This window comes from Biomphalaria glabrata, chromosome 9, assembly GCF_947242115.1.
Source record: "Biomphalaria glabrata chromosome 9, xgBioGlab47.1, whole genome shotgun sequence".
Taxonomy (NCBI): domain Eukaryota; kingdom Metazoa; phylum Mollusca; class Gastropoda; family Planorbidae; genus Biomphalaria; species Biomphalaria glabrata.
In genome coordinates this window covers 12,521,447-12,531,641 of record NC_074719.1, presented here as the reverse complement: position 1 = coordinate 12,531,641, position 10,195 = coordinate 12,521,447, and the positions used below count along the sequence as shown (strand labels likewise).

Here is a 10,195-nt window from a genome sequence, read left to right as displayed (position 1 = left end):
ATTTTCAAACGTTGTTTTGTAGAAAGCTGAGATTATGTTTACCTTATGTTTATTTGAATATTAAAAACAACTAAACAACTTCTCTTTTAAGATATTGTAAAGTTAGCACACACAAAGAAAAGAAGGTTGGACTACTTCGAGTCTTAAAGGAATAGACTTCCCATTCTCTTCATTTGCGACTACTCGTGACGTCTGACCGAAAGGAGCTTGGCATTGTCATAGCACCCAAAGATGCAGATGAAGTGTCGTAACACCCAAAGATGCAGATGAAGTGTCATAGCACCCAACGAAGCAGATGAAGTGTCGTAGCACCCAAAGATACAGATGAAGTGTCGTAACACCCAAAGATGCAGATGAAGTGTCATAGCACCCAAAGATGCAGATGAAGTGTCATAGCACCCAACGAAGCAGATGAAGTGTCGTAGCACCCAAAGATACAGATGAAGTGTCGTAGCACCCAAAGAAGCAGATGAAGTGTCATACCACCCAAAGATGCAGATGAAGTGTCATAGCACCCAACGAAGCTGATGAAGTGTCGTAGCACCCAAAGATACAGATGAAGTGTCGTAGCACCCAAAGAAGCAGATGAAGTGTCGTAGCACCCAAAGATGCAGATGAAGTGTCATAGCACCCAAACATGCAGATGAAGTGTCGTAGCACCCCAAAAATGCAGATGAAGTGTCATAGCACCCAAAGATGCAGATGAAGTGTCATAGCACCCAAAGATGCATATGAAGTGTCATAGCACCCAAAGATGCATATGAAGTGTCATAGCACCCAAAGATGCATATGAAGTGTCATAGCACCCAAAGATGCATATGAAGTGTCATAGCACCCAAAGATGCAGATGAAGTGTCATAACACCCAAAGATGCATATGAAGTGTCATAGCACCCAAAGATGCATATGAAGTGTCATAGCACCCAAAGATGCATATGAAGTGTCATAGCACCCAAAGATGCAGATGAAGTGTCATAGCACCCAAAGATGCAGATGAAGTGTCATAGCACCCAAAGATGCAGATGAAGTGTCATAGCACCCAAAGATGCATATGAAGTGTCATAGCACCCAAAGATGCAGATGAAGTGTCATAGCACCCAAACATGCAAATGAAGTGTCATAAGCAATCAAAAGTGCAGTTCAAGTGTTTGCGATAAGAAACGATGGACGTAATCGATTCCAGAAATCGGACTCACATCTTCGCACGTTGTTCATGAATTCCGTCCCAGGAGTGTTGAACAGTTGAAACACTCCTAAGACACGATTCACCTCCCCTAGTTCTCCACTTACCACTTCTACAACTTTCTTTCACTCCTGGTTGCTGACGGCATTGTGTCTAGCATTCCTGTAGTCATTGGCTACCCTCTCCATGATCATTGGCTACCCTTTCACTCCTATAATTATTGGCTACCCTCTCTATAATTATTGGATACCCTGTCACTCCTATAATTATTGGCTACCCTCTCTTTAATCATTGGCTACCCTCTCAGTCCTATAATTATTGGCTACCCTCTATATAATCATTCGCTACCCTGTCACTCCTATAATTATTGGCTACCCTCTCTATAATCTTTGGCTACCCTCTCAGTCCTATAATTATTGGCTACCCTCTATATAATCATTCGCTACCCTCTCAACGTTTGGCTACAAATACGAGTTGGTTACATCTGCTATAGGAGAATTCCAGAGGGCCGACTTAATACAACAAGCACTCGCGACTTAGGCAGGTTTCTTAATCTTTCCAGATGTCGAGCATGATGGTAAAGTGGAAATAAGTGAAAAAGATAAAGAGTTAGTAGGAGAGAGAGAGAGAGAGAGAGAGAGAGAGAACTAGATAAAGAGAATAAGAAATAAGGTTACGGGTAGAATCCCCGCATCGTTCCTCCTAAAGAGTGTTATTTCCTTACGGAGTAGGGTGCGGGGGCGCCCATTTCTTGTGATCAATTTATTTGTTTACTTTTTCATGGAAGGGGGAAATGTGTTAGTGGTTGTCTGTTGTATAGGTCAGTGTGGCTATTTCATTAGACTTGACGAGTAGCTCTAGTGAAACAATAGATTTGTGTTGTTAAGTGAAGATATTTCATAGACTTGGAATGTGTATTTTGTCATATGATAATTACAATAATAATAATAATCATAGCTTTAGTATAGCGCTACTTTCATGCTTATATCATGCTCAGAGCGAAATGGTTCAATCTCATTTGTGGACCAGTTGGGGGGGGGGAGATCTGGGAGATCATTTGCATAGGTTATATAGAGTTGAAGTGTTAGGTCTTTTCAATTCATATCAGTTCTATACGTATTTATTTTTGAACACATTTAATGGGATCGATTAGGTCAAGCTAACAAATGTTTTCCTTATTAAAAAAGTACTTCACATGTTTGTAAGTCACTTGATAGAATTTTATTTTAATCCAATGAACTAGAGACCTAAACGTTTTGGAGACAATAAAAGTCAAATCTTCCTGTGTTTACCTTTATAACTATACACTGCTTTTTTTTTTTTTTTTCATGTTTCTGTGTATAAGAAGTGTTTATAACCTGTTTATTTGAAAAGGTTTATGATAATTTTGTGCTCTTGCAGCACTTTCAAAGTAGATTTCGTATCTCTGTCACATTTAGCAGAACCTGTTTGTTTTATTCTTTAGTTAGAAATAGATGATCCTTTATTATAATGTCCTTACAGTACACAGATTGGAAAATGTACATATTGAAATTCCCCAATTAAAAAAACAAAACAATTTATTTTATTATAGGTGACCTGAACCCATTTAAAATTAATAATATGCACCTATATCTAACTGACAGTAACTAAGTATAGCTTTTGGACATTTAATTTGTATATTAGTGTATACAAACATTTAAAAAAATAAACGAAATGAAGTAGATTGTTTTGTTTTCTACTGGTTGTTGGACAAACCATGTTACTAATTACCGAAACGTACATTGTTTTTCTTACCTGGAGTTTTTTGTTTGTTTGTTTAGTTTTCTTAAAGGTTAACAAGACGTCAGAACGATGTCTCTGTTAGACCGAAGGAAAGTTTTGGGAAGAAGGCATTAAAAGGATAAGAACAAAGAAAATAAAGTTGACACAAATCAAACAAAATTAATTGTGAAGTTTTAAAAGTTAAACAAGTGTTTAACCAAGTTGTCTCAGTAATAGATAGACAGACTGATAGATAGATAGACAGACAGACAGACAGACAGACAGACAGACAGATAGATAGATAGATAGATAGATAGATAGATAGATAGATAGATAGACTGAGAGAGACAGAGAGGTCGAGAAATAGAGATAGAAAATATAGATAGCTCGATAAAGGGAGAGAGAGAGAGAGAGAGAGAGAGAGAGAGAGAAGGACACATTTAAAAAAAACTTGTAATTTACAAGTGAGCGGGGGTGTGACGCCCCACGGTGTGAGTATCGCGCGCCGCGGGAATCACGTGATTGTCTTTTGAACTGCTGCACCCCGCCCCCCTCTCTCAGCTGTTTCCAGTGTGACGTAGAGAGGGATGATGGGATACTTACCTCTGCTAACATCTCACTCCCTCCACTCACCTTTCAGGGCGTGTGTGTGTGTGTGTCTAATTCTTTCTTGTCTTCACAATTTGTTTGTCTCTCTCTCTCTCATTCATATGATCTACGCTGTGAGTAGTTCTTCGTGTCTTGAAGGGTTTGGTGAGTTTTAATATTCGCTGTGCAGTCTGGACGTGAGTTAGTAAATAAAGCAATACATTGTGTTTCTTTAGTGTTAAACCACGCGTAGTGTGAACTTAGTGCTTAAACGACGCATAAATAACAAAGATTTACTGTTTCAGGAGTGAACGACTGTATAGTATAGTATTTTTTTAAACCACGCGTAGTTTGAACTTAGTGCTAAACAAGGCATAGTGTCATCTTAGTGCTTGACAACATTGTGTGACGTTAGATCTAGACATGGTAATGTGACATAGGAGTTGGTACACATTTTGTGACTCACTGATGCATGTCTCTTGGTGTACTTTAACAACTAACTACAGTTTTGCCTCCTACTAAAAACTTATTTACTGAACTAAATATTTAGAAATCTGTAACTTTTAACTGCTGCGTTAGGAGATGCAGGAGTTGGATCTCACTTGGCAGTGGCACTAGTAGAGACATTAAAACTAAGCCTTGTGCTAGTAACCTAACAATAGCATTAGTATGTTGTCTTTTTTTGTTTTGTTTATTTTATTAGCTGAAAGATTTCGAATAAAGATTTAAAATAACGCGTTTCTTTCACCTGTGAACCAACTAGAGGCCGTCTAGTGGGGGGGGGGGGGGGGGGCTGACATCGGAGTCTTCCGTGCGTGTCGCTCATCAGACTGTCTTAATAAAGAAGATCTACTTATTCATCTGGTTTCATTCTATTAGAAGTTTTCTGTTACATAACGTGAAATCTGATTGGTCAAAAGACTGTTAAATTGCGCGATGTTGCTTATATTCGATGTTCTATTCAATTAATTTTCCTAGTGAGAAAATTTCACAATCTGTTTTTAAGTTAGAAAAAAAATAAAGCCTTACGTCAATGCCTTTAATTCGTGAAGTTAAAATAGTTATTAATATTATTATTAAATGCATTTCTATTGAAACTTGTATAGGGTAGGGTCACCAATAAAATCCTGCACAGGGCGTCTACTTACTAAGATTGGCATTGGTTATAAAATCAGAAGGCCACGTGATAGCCTATAAGCATGGACGTGGGAGAAAAAAAGCTGCAAATTTTAAATATTAATTACATGAAAAGTTGTATCTTATCTTATCTTAAAATTACATCCCATCTTTCTCTTCTCCTACACATGACTGTGATCGACTCGTTGATTCGAGAGATTTACGTTTCAACATTAGAACAAAGAATGTGTTCTTCTCTTTGTCTAGGATTCTTTTATTCATTTTCTTTGACATCGACAATTAGCTTTACAACATTGACAGAACCATTTACTCAAGACAGCCAGTTCTATAATAAAACTTCGTTTTTTAACTCTCAAAGATTACAACTTATACATTTTACCAGCAAATAATGATTTAATTAATAATTTCCTATATTGTTATAGAACTTCTGTCATGGTTTTGTTCATTTCATTGACAAACTATTTCACGACTCTCTTGTTTTGATTGGACATTCTGAAAACTAGTGCTGCCATCTGCCTGGAAGAGCGAGACAAGCTCGCAGGGGAAGATAAATCGAGTAGAATTAATTGTTCCAGTTACCTTCTCACACCTGGGGATCCAACTGATTGTCGGGTGTGATTGTACTGGATTGTTTTAAAGTTTTAATTCGGAGTCTCTGTCGGTAAGTGCATTTGTTAAGTCTCTTTCTTGTTTTTGTTTTTTTATCTCTGTGTCTTCTGTGTCTAGAACTTCTAGTGAAATCTAGTGTCTTTGTATCACATTATGTAGTCATGTGTCTATGTATCACATTATGTAGTCATGTGTCTATGTGTCACATTATGTAGTCATGTGTCTATGTATATTATTATGCAGTCATGTGTCAATTTATCACATTATGTGGTCATGTGTCTATGTATGGTATTATGTATTCGTGTGTCTATGTTTCACATTATGTAGTCATGTGTCTATGTATCACATTATGTATTCGTGTGTCTGTGTATCACATTATGTATTCGTGTGTCTATGTATCACATTATGTAGTCATGTGTCTATGTATCACATTATGTAGTCGTGTCTCTATGTATCACATTATGTAGTCGTGTGTCTATGTATCACATTATGTAGTCGTGTGTCTATGTATCACATTATGTATTCGTGTGTCTATGTATCACATTATGTATTCGTGTGTCTATGTATCACATTATGTATTCGTGTGTCTATGTATCACATTATGTTGTCATGTGTCTATGTATCACATTATGTAGTCATGTGTCTATGTATCACATTATGTAGTCATGTGTCTATGTGTCACATTATGTAGTCATGTGTCTATGTGTCACATTATGTAGTCATGTGTCAATTTATCACATTATGTGGTCATGTGTCTATGTATGGTATTATGTATTCGTGTGTCTATGTTTCACATTATGTAGTCATGTGTCTATGTATCACATTATGTATTCGTGTGTCTATGTATCACATTATGTAGTCATGTGTCTATGTATCACATTATGTAGTCGTGTCTCTATGTATCACATTATGTAGTCGTGTGTCTATGTATCACATTATGTAGTCGTGTGTCTATGTATCACATTATGTATTCGTGTGTCTATGTATCACATTATGTATTCGTGTGTCTATGTATCACATTATGTATTCGTGTGTCTATGTATCACATTATGTAGTCATGTGTCTATGTATCACATTATGTAGTCATGTGTCTATGTATCACATTATGTAGTCGTGTGTCTATGTATCACATTATGTAGTCGTGTGTCTATGTATCACATTATGTAGTCGTATGTCTATGTATCACATTATGTAGTCGTGTGTCTATGTATCACATTATGTATTCGTGTGTCTATGTATCACATTATGTAGTCGTGTGTCTATGTATCACATTATGTATTCGTGTGTCTATGTATCACATTATGTAGTCATGTGTCTATGTATCACATTATGTATTTGTGTGTCTATGTATCACATTATGTAGTCGTGTGTCTATGTATCACATTATGTATTCGTGTGTCTATGTATCACATTATGTATTCGTGTGTCTATGTATCACATTATGTATTCGTGTGTCTATGTATCACATTATGTAGTCGTGTGTCTATGTATCACATTATGTAGTCGTGTGTCTATGTATCACATTTTGTAGTCGTGTCTATGTTTCACATTATGTAGTTATGTGTCTATGTATCACATTATGTAGTCGTGTGTCTATGTATCACATTATGTAGTCGTGTGTCTATGTATCACATTATGTAGTCGTGTATCTATGTATCACATTATGTAGTCGTGTGTCTATTTTTCACATTTTGTAGTCGTGTGTCTATATATCACATTATGTATTCATTTGTCTGTGTATTACATTATGTAGTCTATGTTTCACATTATGTAGTTATGTGTCTATGTATCACATTATGTAGTCGTTTGTCTATGTATCACATTATGTAGTCGTGTGTCTATGTATTACATTATGTAGTCATCTGTCTATGTATCACATTATGTAGTCATGTGTCTATATATCACATTATGTATTCATTTGTCTGTGTATTACATTATGTAGTCTTTCATGTTTCTCTATAAATTATATTAAGTAGTGCTTTTGTATTGTAATACGTACTATCTATACATCTTGTAGTGTCTATGTATAATAACATCAAGCGTCTCTTTATCAGATTTATATTATGTCATGTTTATTTATTTGATTATTTATTGTCTTGGGATTTTCCCGATATACATAAAAAGGTCAAGGGCACTAAATTAAACTTCGATTTTGCCAACTTAATTGGTCTACAAAGAGATGAAATAATTTGTTCCTTAAGTTGTACTAAACAAAATGACAAAGTGATCCTAGAACTTTGAAATATGCCTAGTTTAACAACACTTCCTTCCTACTTGTACAGCGGAGACACCAACAAGCTAACTATTTTTTTTTTGTTTCTTCCGCTGGAGATGGAAATCTTGTATTTATTATATTGTGTGATATCTTTGAAACTATGTTGTACGGCTTCAGTGTGTTGATGGCGGTAACATAGTTGCTCTTCAATGTATTAAGTTTATAAAACAATGTTTGCTTTGACTCCCTAAATAGGATTGACCGCAAATAGACACATTTTGTTGACATACTCATATAAGTCACAGTTACAAATCAATGTAGCATTAGTCTGTTAGTCATTGTACTTTGGCAGAGACAAGTAATTCGACGTCACTTGACTGTTAGCCATTATGAAATATCTCTTGGCCGTAATATAAAGGAACACATTTAGAGATATAATGACGTGGAACTGGTACTAGAGACACAAAGGGACACCAGGCATTGACATCCCCAATTCAATACTTTTTATCGATGACGTTCACTTTATCATCTTTGGTAAGTCTATCTCAACGGCCGGGGCGGAGAGTAGAGAGAGGTAGCAGACTGCACCATCTGTTACTAAGTACATACAGATAGCTATCTGCAATGAATGGATTCATTTTAGTGTACAAAGGGATTTACTGTTTTATATGTGTTTTAGTATAGACAGTCTATTTTTTTTTTATTGGTTCGATACAGTTATCCCTTATAACAAACACAATGTGTACCCGCCATTCTACATTCTACTATGAGCTAGTTCCAATTATCTATTGTTATTTGATATAAGTTTTTTGTTCGTATTTGGTACTGCCTCCATTTTTAAAACAAAAAGTAAACTTCCCCTTTCAGACCGTGCGATCTATAGGGCAGATGATGTAAAGGTCATCTGTTTCTGTGGCCCACGGTTAACAAGGCTGTCATGTGGCCAGCACAACGACCTACCGCCTTTACCATTCCCCAACTAATGACACCTTAATAATACAACTGGACCAAAAGCATGATAACTGTTCTTAGTAATAATTTATTTCACTGACTAGTAAGTGCATTACAGTTATATTCTTTATCTATTTCAATCTGTCTGTTTTTCATCCTTTTTTTCTATTTATGACACATTTTCCATCTATAATTATTTGTTTCTTTCATCTACTACCTCTTTTTCTGTCCGCTTACTGCAGTTCATAGTTTTATAAAATTCCAAAATGTCCAAATTTTTATTTTTACTTTACATTTTTCTTTCTCTGTTTACACCTTCCGTTTCTTTTCATCTCCCCCACTCCAGACTAATCTATCTCCCGACACAACTGTTTGCTTCCGTCAGTCTGTTAAAAAGTTTAACTGATTAAAGAAACGAAAACAAAAATATTTTTTCCCCTTCAAAGTAGAACGCTGTAAAAAAAAAAGAGAAAAAGTGATCTGAATATCTCCCATTGGTTACCTGTTGAATGAAGGCTGTACCTGTAGCCCGGGGCTCCAAGAGATAAAGTCAACAAACTGTGTTGACACCTTACATCGCTGGAGACTACTCGAGATCTGGTAATTGCTCACTACGCCGGAGGCATTGATACTAATACGTGCAAGGGCGACGCTGCAAACTTGAGGCAATGTAAAGAAAACATTTGTAGGTGACAAGATTTTTTAAACAATTACATGCGAGAGGCGGCGCCTGATTGATGTAAGTGTAGGCCCTGGACAGTCTGGACACGGCTTTTCTGGAGGTCCTCTTCAAGCTTCACTATAAATGTACTTCAGAATATTACTCCATTTAAAAGTAGGTCATACTAGTAAATCCACAAATAAAAAAAAATAGAGTATTTGTAAAATTCCATTTTCCTAATTTTCTAGAGTTTAATTTGAATATTTGGTTACAATTTTTATATTTCTTAAATGTCACCTTTAACGGCGATAAATTGAGAAGCCTTACAGTCATACACAATAGTAGATCCGGCCCTGTCGAAAGGCGAAGGATAAATGTGCGATATTAGAATGAAACTGAACACATCTCATATGATCTCAATCAACTAAGGTGTCCTCAGTGATTTGTTTGGTGTTTGCAGTTAAAATAAATGTTAGAAATACTTTGAAGTTTTTTGTCTGAAATTTACACATTTTTGACCAAGTTTGACATGAATAAAGATGATTCTCGCTCATCGCGACGACAGGTAAGCATACCTCCAAGTAGACAGCTTGTACTCTTACAATGACACAGACAAACTGAATATAGAAAACACCCATGTAACACTGATACAGTGATTGAAATATGGATTGTAAACACGCTTGTATCAGGCTTCTATCACGTTTGAATCAGGCCTGTATCACGTTTGAATCAGGCTTGTATCACGTTTGAATCAGGCTTGTATCACTCTTGTATTAGCCTTGTATCACGCTTGAATCAGGCTTGTATCACGTTTGAATCAGGCTTGTATCACGTTTGAATCAGGCTTGTATCACGTTTGAATCAGGCTTGTATCACTCTTGTATTAGGCTTGTATCACGCTTGTATCAGGCTTCTATCACGTTTGAATCAGGCTTGTATCACGTTTGAATCAGGCTTGTATCACGTTTGAATCAGGCTTGTATCACGTTTGAATCAGGCTTGTATCACGTTTGAATCAGGCTTGTATCACGTTTGAATCAGGCTTGTATCACTCTTGTATTAGGCTTGTATCACGCTTGAATCAGGCTTGTATCACACTTGTATCAAGC

General features: G+C 36.3%; 1 protein-coding gene across 6 annotated transcripts in view; it reads left to right on the top strand.

Moving 5' to 3' along the window:
* The first annotated feature begins 3,507 nt into the window (after positions 1-3,507).
* Positions 3,508-10,195, top strand: part of LOC106071279 (uncharacterized) — a 117,117-nt gene continuing 110,429 nt past the window's right edge. For 2 of the 6 annotated variants that reach the window (XM_056041905.1, XM_056041900.1), the window contains exons 1-2: positions 3,508-3,678; positions 4,897-5,311. The gene's annotated coding sequence lies outside the window, so the exon portion shown is untranslated. Of the gene's footprint in view, positions 3,711-4,896; positions 5,312-10,195 lie in introns of all 6 variants that reach the window. The other 4 variants (XM_056041902.1, XM_056041901.1, XM_056041903.1 and 1 more) reach the window with 4 other exon arrangements.